We start from the raw sequence: 17,390 nt of genomic DNA on the forward strand, positions 1-17,390 counted from the left end.
CAGTCTCTGTGCCCGCAACCGCGCCAGCGTCTTTGCGCCGGGCGTGTATGCGGTCAAGATGCCTACGACGATTAACCTAAAACCACGTCTCCGTTACTTAGCCCCATTCACACTGAGGCAGCTGCTTAACATGCTTCGCATCCACTGGGCTTAACCTTGATAAGCCTCCAATTTTTGTCCTCGTTGTCCCTTGACACTGTCTGTAGAGGCAACAAAGCCACGTAGTCCTCCAAGAGGAAAGTAAAAGTTTTTTGCATAAACTGCATTGGGAGAGTGAGAAAGCATTAGCGCTGCTGCAATGTTTTGTAATTTTTACCTGTTACATTTTATAGCATTATTTGCTGTGTTATTTTAGTGCAAAATTTATTTCTGAAGGGTGACGGATCGGACTAGTTGGTAAGGTCTGATATTTTTTGAAAGCGCTAAAACAACATGGACGGAGAAGAAACAGACAGAGACAAGCGCTTGTCCATAACTGTTTCTTCTCCATCCATGTTGCTTTTGCGCTTTCAAAAATTTATTTCTTTAATTTCAAATCTTATAAAATTTAGTTTTACTTTTTATTTATGTCTTATGTTCTTTTTATATACCACTATCATTATTACCATCAATTTATTATTATATAACTTTTATTTTATATTTACCATATTTACTAGTTATCATTATTTTTACATAGCTAACTAATACTTCTGCATCAGAAATTGGTTATTAGAAAAGGAAACGCACAGTGTCACACACTATTTTTGCGTTGCGGTCATGGTTTCGCATCACCAATAGCCTATTAATGCTTTCCCAATAATAAATTCCCATAAAGAAAAGCGTTAGGCAAAGAGACGCGAACTGTTCAGTCCTGTTTACCGCTTGCTTAGAGCAAATATTCAAAGACATAGTATAGCAGCAGTTAAAGATAAGGGTTGATGGAGAGTACCTTAGTAACTTGCGATTGGCTGCAGACATTGCTTTACAATGTAACTAGGGGGACCACTTGCAAAAAAGGATTGATGTCTTAGGCTGGCATGGCAGAAATGTAGACTAAGAAGCTAAAGCGCAGATGACTTAGGTAAGTTCAACAGCCTCGGCAAGGAAGAGCAATTTCCATATGGTACTGGAGCACTTCAAGGGATAGGGAAATATATCTATTTAGGACTAGTAGTACTGACAGATACGGACCATGGAAGAGAAATAGCTATGAGAGCTTTATTGGGATGCAGTGTACGTTGGAAATACCTGCAAATGATGACTAGCGAGTTATCGGTGTCTCTCAAGAGAAAAATATACAAAAGTTGCAATATACCGGCACCCACCAATAAGGCAGAGATGTCGAAGGTAACAAAAGAGGCTCTACGTAAGCCTAGGACAACACATAGAGCTAGAGCTATCGAGCGGAAATAATAGTTACAACTTCAACCGATAAAAAGCGTGCAGAGTGGGTCAGTGAACAGACTGGAGTTAAGATATTCCAATCGAAATTCAAGAAGAGCAATTTGGCATGAGCAGGGCATGTAATGTGAAGGCGGATAACCGTTGGTCGCTGAGGGTAATAAATTTTATTCCCATGAAGACTATCAAAGTGTTGGGCGCGTGGAGTTTAAGGTTAAGGGGGGGCGAAGGAAGATAAAAAGTTTCAAGGTGTCCACTGGATGTAGCTAATATGACAGCTTTAATTGGAGGAGTACGAGAGAAGCCTTTGCCTACAGTTAGTAGTCAGAAAAGCGATGATGATGATAATGATGATGAGAATTGAAGATCTTGGTCTCTAAAGATCTGCTGTCGTAAACGAAAAATTACGGCTATGCCTCGAACTGCATAGCAAATAACAGATGACAAGGCTAAGAACTGGTTGGTCGGCGTGATGTGAGAGGTCATGAGACTAAACGGCATCGATGGACTAGCAGGTACTACCAATTCCGTTTCGCTTTAAAATGGGAATGCAGGTTGGGAATCGGATCCTATGCAACTCTTGGACCCGTAGTCAGTCAAGTCACTCAAGGGTGACGGAGGCAGAGGTGATGGTTTGATTAAAGCAGGGCATAATATCTTTGTCGGGTGTCTTTAACCTAAAGTGCTTGCTTAAAGGCCCACTGTCCACCCTGCAGTCGAAAATATTTTCTTCCATGGTGACTGTGAAACTTCGCCCTCATAACGCAAGGCCGCAAAGCTTTTTTTTGAATTAATAACGCAGTTACAGCCACTGCAATCATCCGATTCTGTCGTGTTTGTCTCCTCTCGTTTCCTCGCAAAGGTTTTTAACTCTCCTGCCCGGTCGTCTAGCCTCCGCAGGACAATTTCCCCTACCTCGGGAGGTGGGCCGGAGGTGGGGCGCGGTAGTTGGCATGCGCGAAAAAAAAAACGGACGAGGGTGCGCGTACCGCTGCATTCAGTCCCGGCGTGACGAGAGAAAAGCGCGCCCATTCTTCATCCGTCAGACAGCGAGACGGACCAATGCAGGTTGTTTTCGACTCCGACGTCAGCCTTACGGCTCGTAGAGAACGGGGAAGCTGGTTTTCCGATGGAGAGGATGCAAAAGCTTTGATTTATATCTTCGCTGCTTGGCGGCGCGCGTATCTCTGAAGGATTTGGCGCAGACTATCTCCGATACCTGATCGAAGCACTAGGCTTCTTTGCTTGAAAGGTCCTTCCCTGGACAGTGGCCCTTTAAGAGTGTATGCTAATGACTACCTGTGTGGTGCCTGTGTCAGGTGTTCAAGAAATAAGGAGCGCATATTTTGTAGAATGGTAGTAACTGTGCAGCAAGTGCGTCTATGCGAACAATGCTTCACAGGAAACACATCAGGTACCAGCTAATAAAATGAAGCTGTGACATCCATCATAACATATCCATAAAAGTGGAAATTAAGTATCCCCGCAATCTTTTGTGCGTCGGTGTTCTTAGCTAATTCCTACAGCAAATACATTCTTAATGTAACCCCTAAAAAATTGCTTGATGTGAACGAGGGTCATAAGATTTATATATTGCACAGTTATTCAATGAGAGTAATTAGTGGGTAATATTCTAGTAAAACTTGTGGCGTACTTTTTAATATGATTGTATACTGTTCCTGAGAATAGGATAACCTCGCCGCGGTGTCTCAATCACCGCGACAGCCAGTTTTCGATGGCTGCGAAAAGCAAGGCGCCTGTGCTCTGTGCGACGTCAGTGCACGTTGAGGAACTCCAGGTGGTAAAACTAGTGTTCCTCACACTTTATATCGTTAGCCAAGTTAAAACCCAACAAACCATTTGTAAGCCAGTTTCTTCTGTAGAAGCTAATTATTTTAAATAAAAATTTAATTTAGTTAATCAATATTTACTTATTTATTTAGAGGTAGGAATATTTTATTACTGTTCATTCACATAACCTCAGCACATCACATCACATCAGCAACAAGCCACCAGAGCAATAAATATGACTATTAATACTTAATACTTATGCCACGTAGGGCTTAGCTCTTTCACACTTATTTGTTAATAGTTGCTGAGTAAAAGTAGTGATGTTCAAGGATATTTATGCATACATTGAATATGCTCTCAATTTATGGGCATTATATATACTTCCCCCTTCATGGATCACTGCCTTGTGGTGGCGAAGGGCCCTGCGAAACTCGATGAAGTGTGAGCTCTGCTGTGTAGAGCCACCCGCGATAGACAGGTCACGGCAGAGAGTTCTGACAAAATGTAATTCACTGGAGAAGGTAATGGCAACCCACTCCAGTATTTCGTGCCAAGAAAACCCTATGGCCAGTCACAATAGCATTGCGTGGCGCGATATGGTCCATAGGGTCACGGAGAGTCGGACACGACTGAACGACTGAATTGAACTGATATATACTTCATTATATATACATAAAGAAATGGTTTGGCTGTGCAGGCCAGGCACAGTGCAAATCCCACCATAAGCTATTTCTAAATAGACTTTTATTGGTAAATGGGCGTAATTGTGTGTGGGAACTATGGCTATTGTCTACGATCTAACGCTGCAGGAAGAAGACCGCGCTTTCCTTGAGACATGCCTGGAGAAACTCAGAAAAATTGAGCATCAACACAATGCGCGCATTGCTGAGCTCAGGCAGAAGATATTGGACGTTGAGCCCGGTGAGTAAAAAATTTTGTTGACTTGACTTCTCGATCGTATTGCAGTGAGCAGTAAAGACGGCTCACTGCAATACTATAATGGCGAAGCATGAGCGTCCCATAAATTTTTATACTGGATGTGGACTTTCTACTTCAGCTTTATAAAATAAAATTGCCAGTTCTTCGCAGTATTATTGTATGCTAATGAACAAGTATGTAATTAGGAAGGAAATTCGCGGAATGAAGAGGCGGTGTTGTAAGCGCTGTGTCTACTATAATGGCGAAGCATGAGCGTCCCATAAATTTTTATACTGGATGTGGACTTTCTACTTCAGCTTTATAAAATAAAATTGCCAGTTCTTTGCAGGACAACAAATGAGTCACAAATATATGATTGCTCGTCACGGACGTTCTGAAATTGCTTCAACGTGCGTTTAATAACAAAATGCAACATTCTTGCCGGGTTGCACTTTCTTTTGAATGCACTTTAAAGGGAAACTGCGGTTGCTCTCAGAAGAACCCATGTAAACGTAGTCCCGTGTGATTATTAAATCACCCGCCTCTTTACAGAGAAGCGTATCAAGAATTTACTTAGTAATGTGAACGATCTAGGGTACTGCAAGGCCGTCATAGTGCAGGCATTCCAGATGGTGAGTTTCTTTTTCCTAGCTCACGTGTTTTATTCATATCTCTGTGTTTATTTATTATTTGCTTCATCGGAACGCCTACCTTGTAAACGGTGCTTTGTTTGCTCCTGGAAATTGTGGTCATGTAATTTGCTATCTACTAAGTGACATGTACATGCTCTACATTATTGTGTTCCTGTATCACTGCACTGTGCTGGTGTGTGTGTGTGTGTGTGTGTGTGTGTGTGTGTGTGTGTGTGTGTGTGTGTGTGTGTGTGTGTGTGTGTGTGTGTGTGTGTGTGTGTGTGTGTGAAAAACGCTTTTTGCAGGGTGGAAGCTTGAGGTAGCCGGGGCAACCTCTCGCAATCACTAGGTGGGCTCCTCGTTACAAGAAACCATTGGCGACCGCCGCGGCTCTGGCTCGGTGGACCAGTCCCAGTCCTCCCGGGTGGGGTTGGGTTTGTGGACGAGGTTCGGGGTTGACTGGCATGCCCATACCATGTGGAAGATGTCCGAAGACTTCTCCGCACAATGCGGGCATTAGGATCAAAGTGTTTTAAAACTGCCGGGCACAGCAGCGTTTTGGTGTAAAGACGTAGTAGTGTGCGTTCCTGCACATTTGTAAGGCCTTTACAAGGCTTAGGATAAATTGCACGGCCGAATTGGATTAACTCAGTAATTTATCGAAAAGTGAGCGCCGTATTGGGTTCGGGATCCGTATCAGAAGTGTCTGAAGGCGTTGCCCGGAGAGTGACCGCGCGGGCGGCGTCTGCCGTTTCATTGCCTTCGAGGCCCATGTGAGGTGGAGCTCGTACAACTGTTAGACACGCGGGGGCCCCGCAGTGTAGTCACTGTTTTGAAGGATGCGATGCGCAAAGAGAAGGAACTTGTTTGCTTGGTCTGGTTTGCTGGTTTGCTTGCGTAAAATAGGAAAAGAGCTTGCGGCTGAGCAAGCTCTTTTCCTATTTTTTGAGTGTATCTAATTTCTTTGTTGCCGACTTGATAAGCATGAGATAACTGGCACCACTTGTTTATTTCATGTCGAAGTGAATGAATCAACTGCAGGTTTACACAACAGTCTATACATCTCATTGCGCCCAAAAAGTTATAGCCTGGACGTGGCATCGCCCTTACAGTGCAAAAGTGCCAAAAAAAATTCTAGAGGGCACTTTGGACCACTAAAGTACGATGAGGCGAAGGCCAATATAGCGCAGTGGATTGCAGCCCTCTACTACGGCACCTCTATCTCCCTCTCTTCTTTCACTCCCATCTTCCTCCCTGCCTTTACGGCGTGGTACATGTGCCCGCGGAGAATTGTCACAGATAATGCGCCTTTTCTATCCTCAAATATTGCGCCTTTCCTTTCTTGTAAACCAATTTACAAATGAAGCAAAAGCTTCATGTAAGCAGATAACATCCTTCACGTGGCGCTAAATTTGACCTTCAAATGACATTGACCTATGCGGTATAATAACCAATCAGGATCATATTATTTGCGAATGCCCCGATTCTCCCTGACATATTGATAGTTCGGGTGCTCCTGGCCCTGCACGGCTGGGAATGGTAGGTCACTGCCGCTTGCGACGGAGGCTAGGGTGCCACTATATTTTTCTGTTGTAGGCCGTCATTGCACTCGCTACCGTTCTACCGTTTCGGTGGTGGACGACGGCTGTTGCAACGCGCGTCTTTCTGCCATTCTTCATTTTCTTCTCTATTTTCTCCTGTCCTCACGAGAATGCGGAGGTGGCTCAGCTACAGAGCCAGTAGCTGGCCCGTGCATTTTCTTTTCCTTCTTCCTTCAGTCGCAGCAGCAGCCTGAGAGAAGTCTGAGATACCCCTCCTTTTCATTATAAAGGAATATACAATTTACAAAGAAAAAAGTGTAAACGTATAAACCTTGACCCGGTAAGGTGTAGGGTCCCACTATTCAGGTGCGTTCCTTTCACCAAAACTAAACTTAAACAAAAATGAAAAAAAAAAGCAAGGTTTGAAAAGGCGGTGTTAATGAGGCTATCACAGCAACACGGCCTTCTTTCTATCGATAGGTTTAAACCGTGCTTAAACCTCCACATTTTTAGAGCGCAGCTGTTTGGCGCCGTTCCTGCGTTTCACGTCGTCATCCTTGGTGTCGGCGTCGCCGTCGACCTCGAAACCTGGTGACGTCATCGAACGTGACTCATGACCGGATTTGACTTCATCATGATGTTACATCCGGACATGTCTAATAACCGGAAGTGATAATGACGCCACGTTCGGTCATGACCTCATGACTGCTGATGACGTCATCAGGAGATTCACGCATATCGGTGAAAAAATAAACTTCTTAACAACAACAACACGCATACACGAAGCTGACCATGTCGAGCGTTCGATCCAGGCGTCCGTGCGGCGCCTTTGATTTGATGCTTCCTCGAACGTCGCACCACAGAGCATATAGAAATAGACGCAGTACAGCAGGCATAAGCGGTATTGAAAATTAGGTGACAACAAAAAAAAGGCGCAGTATCTGTCGCAATTCTGCGCGGATAATAATTAATTCACAGAAAGGGAAAGGCGCAGTATCTGTCACATTTGTTTCTGTGGACACCTGAACCGCGCCGTAAGGGTATATGAAGGTGGGAATGAAAGTGGAAGAGAGAAAGTGGAGCCATAATGGAGGGCTACAGAGTAATTTCGACCACCTGAGGATCTTTAACGCACGCTGACATCGCACAGCACACGTACGCCTCTTCGTTTCGCCTCCATCCAAACGCAGCCGCCGCGGTCGGGATCGAACCTGGGTACTCCGGCACAGTACTCGGGCGTCTTACCACTGCACAACCCCGGCGGGGCGAATTCTGCGCGGACACCTGAACCGAGCTGTAAAAAACAGGAGGAAGGTGGCAACGAAGCAAGAGAGAAAGTGGAAGGTTTCGGACGACCACAAAGCTTCCTTCATGACAGTCATGAACTATCAGTGGAGTATTGATTATGCATGCGTGAAAAATTAAAAAAAAAAAGTTGTCTGTAATCGTACTACACATCTTGCTCGAAACCATCGCCTGAAGATATTGAAAAGGTGAAATAGCTGATGAGCTGGGCTCAAATTTTGCATTAGAAAATAGCGTAATCGTCGGCAATTGTTTAGGTGAACGGACCTGAGTGCTGGAGTGACGTCCTAGGCTTTGTTAAGCCTCGTTTTGTGGCAACAGTGCCAAGCTCACACTTTCGGCTTTGGTAATGAACCGTAATTGCAATAGTATTCATGGAAGCAATACATTTTTGTTCCCTTTTTTCACCTGTAGCATGGGCTTTTCATATTTTGTTTTACTGAAGACCTGTAATTACGGTTAACTGTTTTCACAGGCATGCTGCATTTTATCTCCTCGTTAAACGTTTACCATCTTTTTTATCTGTTTTCTATTGTTTTTTCATACTTGGGCTGTATCGATGGCCGTAGTTTTTTGAGGAAAAGGCTCCTTATGTTGTCACATATAGTAGTTCATTTATAATTTCTCCGGAGTGGGGTGTTAAGCATAGTTAGATGTGCGAAACAATGTTGAGAGAATAATGTTCGTCTTATCTAAACACCAGTTTTTTTTTCTGTCGCAACCACAAATTGGCAAGTGAGAATTAATTGTTGTGAGCCCCAAATATTGCTGTTGCACTATCAGTGTGAATTTCTTACACTTGGGAGTAGCAGTGCCTGGTAATTTGGGTGGTTTAGGTAGTTGCACACATCCCGGCCACGGCGGCGGCTTTTCGACGAAGGCGAAAATAAAAGCGCCCGTGCGCTTAGCGATGTCTATGGACGTTAAAGAAGCCCATGTGTTCAAAAAATCCGAAGCTCTCGACAAAGGCGTCTCGCACAGTCTGAGTCGCTCTGCGATGTTAAGCTCCATAAACTAAACTATTAGTACACATACCGTCCCATAGAGGTCACTTCTCTCCCTTGTTTTTTCTCTCATTAAAGCGGATGTGGCTATTAGCAAGAAATTTATGTATTCATGCAAGCACTTTTCGAGCATATTATAATACATTTATGACTATACGTAAAACTCTAACAGTTACGTGTAAAAAACGCTGTTTTCGTCAGTTATTTTTCCCCCGAGTGTTGTAAAGCGTCCAGAGCTTACAAAATGTTGCAGAAGGCCGGTTAAACATTTTATTCCGATTTAGTAGCCAAGCGTCTTAACACTTAGCTAACGCGGTGGGTGCAAACACCATAGGAAAACCTCGTTTAGATTCGCCTGCGTATTTGCTAAGATTTTAGGGTGTAAACTGTGAAATATGGTGGCCGCGTGCAGTTGGTACTTCATTCCTCAGCGCAATAGTGACGGGGCCCTAAGCTCTAGTCTTTATGGGGAGACAGCTTCCACCGCGACTGGAGTCTCAAAATGCAAATTTGCTTAAGTAGCTTAATAGGCGTTGTAGCTGTGCACATCTCGTGGACACCTTAACGATACCGTAAGGGAAGGGAGAAAAGTGGGCTTAGAAGAAGACTGAGAAAGAGGTACCGTAGGGGAGGGTCCAGAATAATTTCAACCACACGGGGATGTTTAAATAAAGTGCTGTCGCACAGACGGCGGCTGCATTTGCATTTCGCCGCCTTCACAATGGTGCCACCGAGCTCTGGTTCGAAACTAGGGTTTGCGGCTAAGTGGCAGAGTGCCTTCACCACTGTGCTACCGTTGCGCGTGGTAGTCTGCGCCAACTCGAAATGCTGCTCGTGGTGAGCGTGTCCTGGAGAAAGTAGCTAGCAAAAGCTGCATCAGTGCCCCATGAGAGCACCATGTGGCCCTACCTAACGCAGGCGTCATGGGAATGCAAAGAATCTAGAGAAAGATGCTGCTGCCAGAAGTGCCAGATAAACCAATACCAAGATCACCAGGTCATCCATCACGAAGATAAAAAACAAAGCGGTAGACCGCTCGTCACAAAGATTAACAGCAAATAGGCAGAACGTTGATCAGAAATTTCAACATCAGCTCAGCAGATAATAAAGCACAAAATTCAGAAGGTCAACATAACGTTCAAATAAGTTCGCTTTTGATATTCTTGGAAATGTCTGAGTATTCCGCGCATGTGTTTCCCTTTTTACTCCGCTTTCACACAAGACTTGCACTTAACTAGTATGTTTTGTTTGTATTATATTTTTCTCTTGTTTGGAACTGCTGCAGATGCAGGAGATATACAAAGACCATGTCAACCACGATGAACTCCGGAAGAAGACAGAGGAGTGTGAGGCTCTTAAAATGGTATAGGTTGGTATTTCTTTATAAGGAGTACGGCGCTTATGGCACAGGGGCGGCTATTTTATGGTGCCTGTAGCACGTGGAGATGCTGCAGGCATATTTGATCGCACTCTCAGCGCTTGTTGTTACCGGTATTGCTGAAGCTGTGCAGTGCGCCACAAAACGGTTGCACTATTCATACAACTGCACTCTTGTTGAATTTTTTTTTTAATGTTGCCGCACATATTGCTGCTCTTGTGAATGTGTGATCAATTCTCCTCGTTTCCTAGTTTCGTCTAGGCAGATGTGGAGCAGTTTCTGAAGCTTACACGTTGGGTCCGAAAGTGCTAACGATAACATTCACATGTACATGAAAATAAAAGGTTGGCGAAATAATCTTGTCAGTTTGGGACCTTTTAGGTTTCAGGTTATGTCCATGTGTTCTCCATTGAATTCTTCTTTAATGCTTACTCTCTACTTTAAAATAGGTGCAGCATTAGCTGTAGGCAGTTAAACTTAACTATAATGTAGTCTAGTAACAATCTCTGGGGGCTAGTAGGACTCATGGTCTCAAATGATGCGCAACATGCACAACATAAAAAGGACGGTCACATCTGCTCACGTACAACTGCTTATACACTTAGCGTCCGGTGAACATATAAATCAACAGGGAAAGGGTAGAAAGGAGGACCCCCACATGCACACAGACAGAAGCACAAAACTAATGGCTACAGAAACATGGTGTCTGACCACCACCCCAAGAAAACTTTCTTTCTTGTTGCTCAAAATCGAGGTTGTGCTAATACAATCACCTCTCCATCTGTAGCCTTTGGTTATAGGTTTCTGCGGTGTGCATATGGGGGTCCTCCCATTTATGCCCTTTCTCTCTTCGTTTACTTGACGCTGTGAACAAACAGTAGCAAGTGCGCGGTTGTCATCGTCCTTCTTCCTTCTGTGTTGCCTGTTTTGCGCATTTTTTTTACATTAAATATAAGAAACAAAGATAATTTTTTTTTAACGATCACTCATGCAGCGTTTTTTTTTTTTTGTATCCGGTGCGGTTTGCAATTAAACGAATACAGCAATCTCTTTCTTACTGATGAATTCTCGGGTGCGATCCGCTATGACTGAGCTGACATATGCATAGCGCAATAAACGCTCTTCATGGAGTTATTTTATTTGGTAGACTATTTTGGTTAGTTGTTTTTGATATGCTTGGACAGATTAAACACGCTAGGATATTTTACCACACGTGTAATGAGGTAAATATGCCTGGAATTTTTCAGGTTTGTCTCCCAGAGAATACACTTTATATCTAGCATGCTACAAGTACATCCACTCAAATAACAGACTGCTAATCTTAGCAACAGCGCACGGTTGTCTCGTGATGAGGTGGCAAGTGCTCATGTCGTGGATCACGCTTATCGCGCTCTTTTGAACGGCGCCACGAATGATTCTGCAGCCTACGCAGTTTGTGGCCAGCCAGTCGGCAACCGTTTCTACATTCCACACCTGCAGACATTTCCTCTGGAATCAGTGGCATGGCCAGTTGTAGCCATTTTGGCGCATGTAGACTGCCTTGTACGAGTATATGAGGAAAATTGTAAATTGTTTTGACGTTTAATGTATTCATGAACTCCTTGATGCGGGGAGGCCAGCTTAACTAGCATTTGGCCCCGAGTTCAATGCGGCACTTTTAACAACGACGAGCAGCTTGAAAGCGGCGTTGAAACCTCGGAAATAATCTCTCAGTGGTGGCTTCCTTTTATTTAATAATTTTTGCCCCACTTAATAAAACAGTTAACTCTACTTTGTTGATGAAATGTTGATGAACCTACTGCACATATATACCTGTTTGCTATAACCAAGTTTGCTGTAGTAGAATACCCATGATGTCTTACAATGAGAAGTTGGGCTACTGGGTAAGCACTCATGATAAACGAGCATGAAAAGACGAACACAGCAGAGATGTGTTGTCATCTCTACTGCGTTCGTCTTTTTGCGCTCTTTTACCATATGTAGCCATAATGACACTGGGAGAATTTGCGGCACTTAACCACAGCGGTAGCTCGTTGTTTAAAACTTGCTCACTTCAAAGTTCTGCTTTATTTGAACTGACAATAAAATCTCTTTCAATTCGTCCGAATTATAAAAGCTGCCTTGATTTCAAACACGCTGTAGCTTGAACATTGTTTTTTTAGCCTTTTAAACTCTTTTCAACTATAGAACTTGGTTCTCCCGACACTAGCTTAGCTTGGGATCATGCTAGTATGCAGAGATTTGAAGAACAAATCGTATTTGTTCTCACTCGACTAAGATTTGAACCTGCATTTAGTGCAGTGATGAACGCTGTATATAACTCAATATAGGATTCATCCAGCCACAGTTAAAAACGGATTTCCTTGCCTTTTTTTAACATCATTGAGCAAAGCTTGAATGGGTCTTTATAAGTATGACTGTTCTCTCATAGACATTCATGTCCCTGTCTGCGAAAGTTAATACAAAATGATCATTCACATATTTTGCACAAGAGATGTTGCAGTCATCAGATTCAGTACCACAAAATACCTTCGACTGCTGTGCTTATTTCCAGGAACTTGCAAAGTTTAAAACAGGCCGCAAGTTGTTCTTCGAGGACCTCTCTGCCAAGAAGCCCAAGAGGCGGCCTCTCGAGGTATTAAAAATTGCACTGTATTTATGTATGGGGTGCGACAATGTACTATAACTAATCTTCACAGTTTTAATAGTGGGTGTAGCACAAAAGTTAAATGTTCGCAAAAAAGGCTCGAACATTCATCGGTTGTAGCTGCAAACTCCACGTCTAAACATCTGCCCCGGCTGCTAAGCCTCTGTATGGCATCCCGTCAATATGTTTAGTAGTGTGGCAGGGATATCTGGCACAAGTATTGGATTTTGTTCCATGACAGACTGTATCCTCAAATTGCATATTCATTAATGCAATGTCAAAATGTCGCATTACAAACTACGCTTGCACCTGTTAAGGAGTGCAAAGGTTAGGAAGGGCTATTGAAACGGTGAGTACATAAATGTGAAAGATCAGTAAAGAAAATTAACAGCCAATGTAGCCGAGAAGTCAGCAGTGAGAGCTTCCCTCTTGGTGCGATGCTGTAGGAACATGGAACTTTGACAAAAATTTATGTCTACTCCTGATGCGATGATTTCTCCAGGTGTTCCTGTTATGTACAGTAATACAATCAAGTACTCTCATTTGCACACAAAGCCACTGACAGCGATGCCTTCGAATTCCTACTTTGACTGATATGTTGGGGAGGATCGTGTCATTCAGTTTTCATCACCGGTAATTCGATGCTTTTACCGAGAAAACTGCAAATGTTTCGGTCCTTACCTTTGACGACCTGGAGACGAGCACATAGAGAGGTCGATGACACCCTTGAGACGCAGCCGGAATGGCGCCCTTCTATCGAGTACAACACGATTGTGGTGAGCTTTAGGCCTATTATTTTCAGGTCAGCTACTATGCGGTGGTGTTTTTTGCAGTTTGATGGAGTAAGCATGTGCACCTGTGACTACTGAAGCAGCGTGCTGTAGAGATATGTCAGTGTCTCAAAAGCAAACTGCTCCTAAACAAGCTGTCTCCTAACCTTTTGTCGGTCTTGTTGTAAATGGCTTTCCCTGAATGACCTTTTCCAGCGTGTCCTAAAGGAGCTGCTTTCATGCTAAAAATTAGCATTTTCCTTTTGCCTTGCTGTAGTAGCAATAACGTTCTCGCACAATAGCCATACTTGAATAATTCATGCAGCCTTTGTTTTTACAAAAATAGTCATAACCTTTTACATTTCTTATGTTTTACTACTTTTCTTCTCCATGTGATTACTTTTTCTTGTCGGCACTTTTATCTCACCAAGGGTGACCAGTTTCTCCTCTGCATTTACAATTCAATATTTTTGCTGCCGCCTTATCGTATGTACGATACTGCCATTGAAAAAGTGAATGATGATCGGAGATCGCTATCGCGATGGGAAGAAAACATTTGATGTGTCAGCGTTGGAGTACTGCAATATTTAACGTTTTTTCCAATGAGCCTCCATATTTCAGCTTGAACAGCATCGTTCCTTGCTTAGCAGTTATTTTGGACGGGTGCAGAAGCTAATCTATTAGGCTGGAAAAAATATGTGGCGCTAAATGCCAGTCTGCGTTTCCTCCGGGGTACCCACAGCAGGAAATCCCAGGGAAATGAGAACACCAGCAAAATCATCCAGGTTTGCTTTACTCTTGACTAGGCCATAAAAGCGTCTAGAGTGAGTGAGTGAGTGAAAACTTTATTGAATATTTCAAGGGTTTCGCGGTTGTGAAGTCTCCGTCATCTTCTCTGGCGCTGGCGACTTGTGACTTCTCGTCAGCAAGGGTGGGCCCCTATTCCAAGGCTCCACTGAGTCGTGCTGCATCAGTCGCGTGCTGCACTAAGGCCCTTTGGGTCGCGAGCTCGCCGCTGGTGAGCCGACTCTCCCATTGCTCCGCACTCGGGTCTTCGTGTTGGTGGAATGCTTTGTTACGTTCGCATTCCCACGTGATATGATAAAGTGTAGGTGTGGCATCGCACCAAGGGCAGGTGGCTCTGTATTGTGTCGGGAACATTTTATTAAGTATGTGTAGGTTAGGAAAAGAGTTGGTCTGTAATCTGCGCCAGCCGGTCGCTTCCTCCTTTGTTAGGGCTTTGTGTGGGGGTGGATATCTAATTCTAGCTCCCCTATGCAAGTGCAAGATCTCTGCGTATCCCCCCTCGCAAGCCTGTAGGCGGAGCTCCGGAGCATTTGACTGCCCTGCTCGGAATGCGTAACCTCGAGCTAGGCTGTCTGCTCTTTCGTTCCCCCCTATGCCCGTGTGGCCCGGGATCCAGATTAGGTTATGCCTGGGTTTCTTCTCGGCGGAGGTAGCGTCTAGAGGAAAAACCAAAAGTGATGGCAAGCGAACTCACGTCCGGTTTCATTGCTTCCTTCGTTGAGATGACTCGATGTGACGGCAAAAATGACACAAACTCCTTATACGGACCCTTATTTCACAAAAGGTGTAATATCTTGAGGGACACGCTTTCAGGTTTTAAACTCCGTTACATCGTAAGGTGGCACCGCGTGATGATGCACTCTTGGGATCGAGACTCGCACAGTACACTAGAAATGCATGGTCAGGTGGGGTCCCAAGTTCAGTATGGCACCTTTCACATTTGGGTAGAGGGGGCTAGTACATTGGTTAATGTATTTATTTAGCGAAGGCTAATTTATGTACCACTTAAATAAAATTATGTAAGTGGTATTTATGGTGGTGGTAAGTGATTGCCTTGCAGCACGCCAGGCATCTTTATTGTGTGCTCATCTGTGACGCTTGTCATTGGCGCAATGCTCTTCCAAAGGGTGATGATGAACTCCTCTTCGGTTTGCTGCGGAGAGTAGGAATTTATTCAGGTTACTTTCAGATCGTTGTGTGTGATAAGAAATTTTGTGACGTAAGGAGCCAGGGTTGGGTAAAGTGGAAGATCGGGGTTAACTTTAGGGACAAGGTAAATCTTTTGTCCGGTAGTGGGGGTAATTTTCCCGCAGCTCTGACGATGGCGATCTGAGATTGTGAGGCGGGAAATATTTTTTCAGTGTAATTTTCTTGGTGATGACCGCATATTTTAGACCAATTTCCAGTGTTTGACTTTGTGCTTTATATAAAAAATCCCGAGCCTGTTTTGGAGCAGAAATGCTTGTGCTGCTGATTGTACAGGTGATATTTAAAACTGATGCTGTGCTGAAATTAAATGCATGTACAGTGGCACGTGTCATTAGATAATACGTTGGCAGAAGGGTGATCCGTATAATGTAGAATCAACAGTATAGAGCAATCATATTGGACTTACCCTTGTTGCAAACTTGTGAGGGTGCTTCCTGTGCAGATGCGTATGCGCCGCTACAAAGTAAACCATCGAAATCTATTCGAAACAAGTTATTTACATTTCACTTTCTGATGTTTTTTTTTAACACACAAGGGGTGAGCAGTGCTTGAGGGGGTTGAACCGTAAATAAGGAAGAATTTTATTACTGCTTTAAGAGGGCGCTTCAGTTTGGTCGGATGAAGATCTTGTGTTAACACTCTTTTTTGTTTCTTTTCAGGACACTGATTCAAACACATCAGACAGTGACTTATCTGAAATTGTATAAATAGATGAGTCACTCAGAGTAAATCACTTACCTTACTGTAGAACTTGTGTACTTACGCCGTCTATATTTTATAACCCTATTAAAATTTCCGCATCTATAATGATGCGGGTTTGCGTCATTTTCAGTAGTGTCGCTTTCACCCTTGCACCCTTTCTGGTTGATGTAAACACCGGAACCGAAAGTGATGGCAAGCGAACTCGCGTTCGGTTTCATTGTTTCCTTCGTTGAGATGACTCGATGTGACGGCAAAAATCACACAAACTCCTTATACGGACCCTTATTTCACAAAAGTTATAATATCTTGAGAGACACGCTTTCAGGTTTAAAACTCCGTTACATCGTAAGGTGGCACCGCGTAATGATGCACTCTCGGGATCGAGACCCACACAGTACACTAGAAATGCATGGTCAGGTGGGGTCCCAAGTTCAGTATGGCACCTTTCACACTTCGGCAGAGGGGGCTAGTACATTGGTTAATTTATTTATTTGGCGAATGCTAAATTATGCACCACTTAAATAAAATTGTGTAAGGGGTATTCATACCCCGGCGACCACCACAGCACAGCCATGTGAAGTCCAGTTACCACCTACCAAAGCCATGCCCGTGTTTTGTCTCTCGCCAGTCAATTCAGATTTTCTTGACAGCATAGAAATTTATAGCTATAGCTTTAAAAACTCGGGGTTAGGCTGTGGTTAGGTCTTTTGTGAACTGACGTCACAAGTAGTTTAGGAAGGTATTTTTCAAACTGTGTTCAAGGCCCCTGGAATGTTGGGAACAGCGTCCCAACACGTCTACCGTTGTACATTGCACAGGAGTGAATTGTCTCCTGTTTGAAAATTATACAATCTTTAAAAACCGCCCATATGCTATAATTGTAAAAGATTGCGGGCAGAATTTTCACGACAAACACGTTCAAAACATAACAATCATATCTAGCGCTCCCACTGCCGCTTATAAAATCTTAATCGTCTCAAAGGGCAGCTTGAAGCGCGATTTCCTCCAACACTAACGAGGAGATTGGTAGCGCTGCCAGCGTATATCTCAACTTTTACGTCCTCACTGCCAAATAGCGCAGCCAAATAACTTCTTTTACCGGCCTGCATAGTGCAACCACTTCTAAGCTCTAAGCTTGCAAATATCATTTGCCATCAGATTCTGAACTTTCAAGAACACGCATTCCACAGCAATTTGCTCGCCACAGCTCAGTGCCAGAAAAAAGGTCGCTGAGCCAGCAACTAGTAAACACCTGTTACGACAAACTGCGACATCAAGGCCAATTAGGGAAAACTGAAGACATCGA

The 17,390-nt window shown here is 43.8% G+C and overlaps 1 protein-coding gene across 2 annotated transcripts in view; it reads left to right on the forward strand.

The window, feature by feature from the left end:
* The window catches only part of LOC146202109 (uncharacterized), a 72,435-nt gene extending 56,340 nt beyond the window's left edge, over window positions 1-16,095 (forward strand). The window contains exons 14-18 of one of the 2 annotated variants that reach the window (XR_014703642.1): window positions 3,981-4,092; window positions 4,642-4,721; window positions 9,857-9,940; window positions 12,504-12,584; window positions 16,042-16,095. The gene's annotated coding sequence lies outside the window, so the exon portion shown is untranslated. The remainder of the gene's footprint in view (window positions 1-3,980; window positions 4,093-4,641; window positions 4,722-9,856; window positions 9,941-12,503; window positions 12,585-16,041) is intronic. The other variant, XR_014703644.1, reaches the window with a different exon arrangement.
* Window positions 16,096-17,390: the final 1,295 nt, after the last annotated feature.

This window comes from Amblyomma maculatum, chromosome 1, assembly GCF_055883805.1.
Source record: "Amblyomma maculatum isolate TAMU_Amacu chromosome 1, ASM5588380v1, whole genome shotgun sequence".
Lineage (NCBI taxonomy): Eukaryota > Metazoa > Arthropoda > Arachnida > Ixodida > Ixodidae > Amblyomma > Amblyomma maculatum.